The following is a 7711-nucleotide window of genomic DNA, read 5'->3' as shown; positions in this document are numbered from 1 at the left end:
AAGCACCCTCTACCTTCTACCCTTCCATACCCCGTAAGTATGATGTGGGGAAGGAAAACTGGTCAGTCACTTTCTTTAAATTATCAGGATACTGGGTATAATCTTAATCTACTCTTTATTTTCATTTTTATAGAGTAAAGGAAATAACTATGTTTTACCATTTAAAAATGGAAAAAGTGATTGAACACTAGAGTGGTTTAAAACTGAGGTAAAAGGCAAAACAAAGAAGGATTCAGTTATCCTTGGTCTCTTAAAGAACCCCTCAGGTAGGACAGACAGTATGTGTTGCAACCCCGATCTGTGAGAATCTCTATCCTTGCATAAGAACTGTAAGGAGCACTGGCCACAATCTGAGCATATGAGCTTCAGTCTCTCCAATGAGCTCTGCTGCTGTCTAGATAGTGGAATGACAGATTAAGGCATAAAAAGGCCAGGACTCTGAGAAATTTTTACATGACTGTTTCTGCTCACATCTGACTCTGTTACACTCTGGTAAATCCTGTGGTCCCTGCTAAGGACCCTTTGCTGGCCCAGAAGCACATACCTCACACCACCCCTTGCCCTTTCTCAATTTTCATAATAACTGATTCACATCAAGCCAGGCCTCCAAAAGAGACCTGCTGGACAATGCGGGATGTGCGGAGAACACAACTGAGACACAGAAGGAGCAGGTGCTCAGGTCAGAGAGCTCAGCACTGCCGGGGGATACATGGGACCAGAGAGACGATTATTTACTGCAGTGGATCTTTGGGGGGCAGCAAGGACATGATGTTCCAGTGTTTATGAAATTACCTCACAGGGAGAGAGAAAGCAATTAACTATCAGAGTAATTTCAAATACATTTTAAAATTCAGGGTAACAGAAACAGGTCAAAGTGGATGTCATTAATGAATCACTATGGCAAAAGGAGAAATAAAAACACTCTTTTAAAGTGATCAGAAAGTATTCATGAAAAGCCTACTATTTGCCCAACACTTGTGAGATTAGGAAGTCATATAAACATGATTCCATCCCTCAAGGAGATTATAGGATTTGTCTTTGACTAATTTATAAAAACATTTTAAGTATACAAGAAGGGTATGCTTGCAAATGAGTGAGTTACAAGCAGTGGTGAACTGGTAAATCAGCTGTCATAGAAAACAAAACTCTGATTTGTTGTGTTTGCCAATTTCTGTGTTGCACTACTGCCACTAAAGCCCTCACTGAATGTAGAGTTGGAAAGTGAAAGTGAAAGTGAAGTCGCTCAGTCATATCCGACTCTTTTCGACCCCATGGACTGTAGCCCACCAGGCTCCTCTGTCCATGGAATTCTCCAGGCAAGAATACTGGAGTGGGTTGCCATTTCCTGTGCAAAACTGTCTCTCACAAGCTGATCCAAGCCAGCTCCAGCACATGTGGGTCATCTGTCTATATGAGCAACACCTGGTTGTTCAGTTGCTAAGTCATGTCCAACTCTTTGCAACCCTGTGGATGCCAGGCTTCCTTAACAACACTGTAAATGATGGTATTTAGATGTCTGGAGAAGGGAGATCAGCCAGTTAGACTCCTATTAGGAAGACCTTAGTTGGGGAAGATAGGATTTACATAAAAGGAGGCCTTTTTAAGTTGAATTCTCAGAAAATAAGGCTGCTTGATTTAGTCTCCCCATCTCTCCTCACCCTGGCAGAACCTCTACATGTAGTAGATATTCAATATTGTAAAGTTAATAATAATAATAATAATAAAGAAATGTTTGCTGAATAACAAAATTATTAGGCTGAAAGCAATGGGAAGGCTTTTTGGAGCAAAAATGTATTTCTGAAAAAGCAAAAATAAAGTCAGAGAGACCAAAGCAAGTAGGACCAAACATTAATGTCTGTTAAAGCTGTTCATAGATACATACATATGATTATTATGTATTTTATTTCCTGCTTTCTTCTGTGTATAGGAAATATGCCATAAAAAGTACATAAATCTTTTTTTTTTTTTTTAAGCTGAGAGGTAAAGGGAACTATGTTAACAAAGGCACAGAAGTAGGAATAAACACAGTCTGGTAGGTGCCTATTGGACACTTTGAACGGATCAGAGGGTGGCAGGGAACAGCAACGTTGAGTATAAGAATGTGGATAAATAGAAATCCCACCCCAGTTAACTGCTGCTATTCATACTGCTTCTTAAGTGGTACTAAAGAACTCAACCCATTCTTTCTTCTTAGTATTATAGTTCATTTGTTAAATTTTGAATTTCTGTATTTGTGTATTTGTGTAGTTTCTGTATTTGTGAAAAAATATTAATCCAAATTAGAATTAGATGGGGAGGGAAATATTTCATCTTATTTCATAGGGAAATGGACAACTTAAATGAGAACATTTTTTATGAAATGAAATCAGTGGTATCGAGTGGTGTTTATTTAATGTAACTGCCTGTGTATTGAATACAGTCCAAGTTGTTCAACCCCCTTTTCCTGCCCTGAAGGCACACATATTCGAAGGCAGCCTAAAATAGTGTCCAGTTGGACAAGTGTACAGAAAGGCACAGGGTCTTCTGAATTAGAGTTCCGTGTTCTATTTATTGCATAAAACAAAAAATAAATCATACATAAATTTACACTCTGTTGGAAGTTTCTTGTGGGCAAAATGGAAGAGGACAAAAAGTAATCATCACAGCAAGCTGTCATTCAAGGAACTGGAAAAAATACAGAGAAGGGCATGCTCCATTCTGCTTTGTGTGTTTTGTATCTATAAATTAGCATCTTGTAGTATTAAACAGCCCCTTGGAAAATAACTCAGAACACAGAAGTTCTCAGAAAATATTCACTGTCTTTTCAATGCACTCTAAATAATGCATTCAGCTCCTTATAGACATGCCATCAAATTACAATAAGAGGAAAACAACAATAAATGCTTGCCCTAAACACAGGATTTCTAGAATTGAGGTTCAGTTCAGTTCAATCGCTCAGTCATATCCAACTTTTGGCGACCCCACCGACTGTAACACGCCAGGCTTCCCTGTCCATCACCAACTCCCAGAGCTTGCTCAAACTCATGTCCATGGAGTCGGTGATGCCATGCAACCATTTTATCCTCTGTTGTCCCGTTCTCCTCCTGCCTTCAATCTTTCCAGCATCAAGGTCTTTTCAAATGAGTCAGTTCTTTGCATCAGTTGGCCAAAGTATTGAAGCTTCAACTTCAGTATCAGTCCTTCCAATGAATATTCAGGACTGATTTCCATTAGGATGGACCGGTTAGTTTTCCTTGCAGTCCAAGAGACTCTCAAGAGTCTTCTCCAACACCATAGTTGAAAAGCATCAATTCTTTGGCGCTCAGTTTTCTTTATAGTCCAGCTCTCATATCCATACATGACTACTGCCATACTTTTGACTAGATGGACCTTTACTGGCAGATGTCTCTGCTTTTTAATATGCTGTCTAGGTTTGTTACTGCTTTTCTTCCAAGGAGCACGCATCTATTAATTTCAAGGCTGCAGTCACCTTCTGCAGTGATTTTGGAGCCCAAGAAAAGAAAGTCTGTCACTGTTTCCACTGTTTCCTTATCTATTTGCCATGAAGTGATGGGACCAGATGCCATGATCTTAGTTTCTGAATGTTGAGTTTTAAGCCAGTTTTTTCACTCTCCTCTTTCACTTTCATCAAGAGGCTCTTCCTCTTCACTTTCTGCCATCAGGGTAGTGTCATCTGCATATCTGAGGTTATTGATATTTCTCCCTGCAGTCTTGATTCCAGCTTGTGCTTCATCCAGTCCAGGCTTTTGCATGATGTACTCTGCACTTAAGTTAAATAAGCAGGGTGACAGTATGCAACCTTGATGTACTCCTTTCCCAATTTGGAACCAGTCCATTGTTCCATATCTGGTTCTAACTATTGCTTCTTGACCTGCATATAGATTTCTCAGGAGGCAGGTAAGGTGCTCTGGTATTCCCGTCTCTTTAAGAATAGGTTATTACAAGATACTTAATATAGGTCCCTGTGCTACACAATAGGCCTTTATTTAGCAGTTTTACATATAGTAGTGCGTATCTGTTAATCTCAAGCTCTTTAATTTATCCCTGCTCCTCCTTTCCTCTTTGATAATCATAAATTTACTTTCTGTGTCTGTGAGTCTATTTCTGTTCATCACACTATTTAAACCTAGCATTCTTTAAGTTGGAGCTTAGCTGGTAAAGAATCTGCCTACCATGCAGGAAACCCCAGTTCAATTCCTGTATTGGGAAGATCTGCTAGAGAAGGGATAGGCTACCCACTTCAGTGTTCTTGGGCTTCCTGGTGGCTCAGACAGTAAAGCATCAGCTTGCAGTGTGGGAGACCTGGGTTTGATCCCTGGGTTGAGAGGATCTCCTGGAGGATTCTTGCCTTAGAGGATCCCCATGGACAGAGGAGCCTCGTGGGCTACATTCCATGAGGTTGCAAAGAGTCTAACACGACTGAGCAACTAAACACACAGCACATCCTTTGAGCTATTCCTGAGTTTCTCTCTGAACTTTTTTCTTTCTCTTCAACTTTCTGGCACTTGTGTTTAATACTATAAAGGAGAAATAATGAAACATATCTTTAAGAATAATTTTGAACTGGATGCTTAAGTATGGCTTCCAGAAATATAGATTTAAGTGCAGTATCTCAGATATAGTTTAATAGCCCATGTGACATAACAAGAGTTCTCTGTTTGTTGAAACAGATGTTCTGATACTCAACACAGTGTGGTACTGAAGTTTTCCCAATCATCTCTCCTTCTGTCCGAGGTTCTCTTTGATCTATCCTGTGTCTACATAGCCTTATGTTAAATCGTCCTTCCTCAAACATATAATCTGCATTTTTCAATGCTTGCCTCTTGCTCATGCTTTTTCTCCTAGCTATATTTATACTTTATATATTTATATATACACTTTTTTCCAGCTCTTCATTAGGTCCATAAAACCTATTTTTTAAAACCCAAAAACAACTCTGTTAACATTTATCCAGATAATTTACTAATCTTGGCATTGCTAAGATTTTGGTGCATTCTCTGAAGCCTGAATAGGAGATAATCTAGATATTGCATATGCATTTATAATTTTATTTTTTTATTTATTTTTGGCTGTGCTGGGTCTTTGTTGCTGCATGTACTTTTCTGTAGTTTTGGTGAGCAGGGACTATCCTCTATTAATAGTTGCAGCGTACAGGCTTCTCACTGCAGTGAGTTCTTATGTGATGGAGCATGAGCTCTAGGGAGCTTGCATTTAAATGGAAATAACATACGTAATTAAGATGAAGTATTTGGAACTTCATCATAGGACGTGTTTTCTCCTATACCCTTGTGTCTTTGCTTCTTGATATACTCATCTTTCAAGCAAAGCAATGATATCTAAGTTTTGAGATTTTCAACTCTAAAATAGTCCAGCAATTTCCTTTCAAACAGCAGAAGATCTTTAAATTAAGGCTTGTCAGAAATCTGACATCATTAAAACATGTTTTTTTAAACAGTACTGTAATAACTGTAGTGTAGTTTTACATATGTTAGATAAAGATTTGGAGAAGGCAATGGCACCCCACTCAAGTACTCTTGTCTGGAAAACCCCATGGACGGAGGAGTCTGGAAGGCTGCAGTCCATGGGGTCGCGAAGAGTCGGACACGACTGAGCGACTTCACTTTCACTCTTCACTTTCATACACTGGAGAAGGAAATGGCAACCCACTCCAGTGTTCTTGCCTGGAGAATCCCAAGGACGGGGGAGCCTGGTGGGCTGACGTCTATGGGGTCGCACAGAGTCGAACACAACTGAAGCGACTTAGCAGCAGCAGCAGCAGCAACAGCAGATAAAGACTATTTGTTAATCCATCTAATTATGACTGATTATCATGCCAAATTGGAAATACTACCTTAAGAGGGAGTTTGAGATGGTACATTTTGATATTAAGAAATCAAGTCATTTTATTTATTTATTTTTTGGCTCATAGAGCACATACTTTATTGAAAATTTTATTGGTTATTACTACCATATAATAGGGAAAATAAAACCTACTTCTCATTTGCAAAGAGTATAAAGTTAACCCGGAATGGCTTTGACAAGTGTGTGTTATGTGCCTTTGTTCCAACTCTTGCCAAGAAAGTCTTTTTTGGACCCCTTTTGATGGTTATAAAGCAAAAACCAAAATAGGAAACAGTACTGATAAGGACAGGAAAGGAAAAAAGTTTAGAAATTTAAAATAGGGATGCTCAAAATGATGGCTTCAGTTCTATCTCAATAAGGCTGTCTAAAGAGCTCAGGCAGCAGCCAGCAGTTCAGGTTCAGATCATACCTTCTGGACCAGTGGTGGTTCAATCCCCACTGTCCTGGGGTTCCCAGGCAGCAGACTGCAACTCTGAGCCTCAGTGGAATTGAGGAGCACAAGCATACTATTTTCTGTCGTTTTTAATCAACAACTCACAACTGAATACCAACCAAAAACCAGCATCTGAGACCGTGTCTGAGGTGCCACTCATACTCTGCTGTAAAGGGCAGTTTTGAGGCACAATATCCAAAGCTTGGGTAGAAGTCATTCCTCCCCTCCCTTCAAAGTAGGCCCCACATGCCATGGATGGAGGGGGCATGAGCCTGACCAGAGGCTAGGAGTCAAGGAAGCAACAAAGCAGGAACCCAGGGCAGGGTCTGTATCCCAGTCCTCAGTTCTGGTCCTATAAACAGTGAAGACCCCACTGAAGACTTTGGAAGCAGAGGGGTAGGCAGATAAAAGCTTGTCTTTTATTGAATGAGTGATCTATGCAATTGCCGAGGCCACTATGTACGGAGAAGAGGGGGAGAACTTTATTTCTTGGTCTCTTCCTCCTTGGACAGAGTCTTGATGATTTCCTCCTTCTTGGCCTGGAGCTGCTCTTCACGGCGCTTGCAGGCTTCCTTGGTCTTAGACCTGCGGGCCTCAGCCTGGTCCGCCAGAAGCTTCTTGCGAGCCTTGTCTGCCTTCAGCTTGTGGATATGTTCAATGAGAATCCACTTGTTTTTGAACACGTTACCCTTCACCTTCAGGTACAGGCTGTGATACATGTGGCGGTCAATCTTAGATTCACAGTATCGTCTGAGCAGCCGGCGCAGAATTCTCAGCCTGCTCATCCAGGTTACCTTCTCGGGCATTCGAGAATTGGCAGTACCCTTTCACTTACCTATACCCATATGCCTGCCCTTCCAGCGATCCAAGGTGTTTTTCCGGCATCAGCCCAGGAATGGACAGTCACAGGCTTCCGGATGATCAGCCCATCTTTGATCAGCTTCCGGATTGGCTGGCGGGAGTTGGCATTGGCGATTTCATTGGTCTCATTGGGGTCCAACCAGACCTTCTTTTTGCCACAGCGAAGGACAGTGGAGGCAAGCCTCTTCTGAAGCCTGAGCATACTCATGGCCACGGCCGCAGCGGCAAAAGGAAAGTCAAGCCATTTTAAAATTGTTGTATAAAGTGGCATGTTAATGATAAAATTCAGTTTATGTTTTTATACTGAAGTAGCTAAAGCTAAAACTCCAGTACTTTGGCCACCTCATGTGAAGAGTTGACTCACTGGAAAAGACTTTGATGCTGGGAGGGATTGGGGGCAGGAGGAGAAGGGGACAACAGAGGATGTGATGGCTGGATAGCATCACTGACTCCATGGATGTGAATCTAAGTGAACTCCGGGAGATGGTGATGGACAGGGAGGCCTGGAGTGCTGCGATTCGTGGGGTCACAAAGAGTCGGACACGGCTGAGCGAC

The 7711-nt window shown here is 41.2% G+C and overlaps 1 pseudogene; it reads right to left on the bottom strand.

Annotated features, from left to right (window-relative positions):
* Positions 1-6692: 6692 nt before the first annotated feature.
* On the bottom strand, positions 6693-7376 carry LOC138422219 (large ribosomal subunit protein eL19-like; annotated as a pseudogene).
* Positions 7377-7711: the final 335 nt, after the last annotated feature.

This window comes from Ovis canadensis, chromosome 17, assembly GCF_042477335.2.
Source record: "Ovis canadensis isolate MfBH-ARS-UI-01 breed Bighorn chromosome 17, ARS-UI_OviCan_v2, whole genome shotgun sequence".
Lineage (NCBI taxonomy): Eukaryota > Metazoa > Chordata > Mammalia > Artiodactyla > Bovidae > Ovis > Ovis canadensis.
Note: the sequence above shows the minus strand (reverse complement) of the source record. Positions and strands in the feature narration are given on the sequence as shown.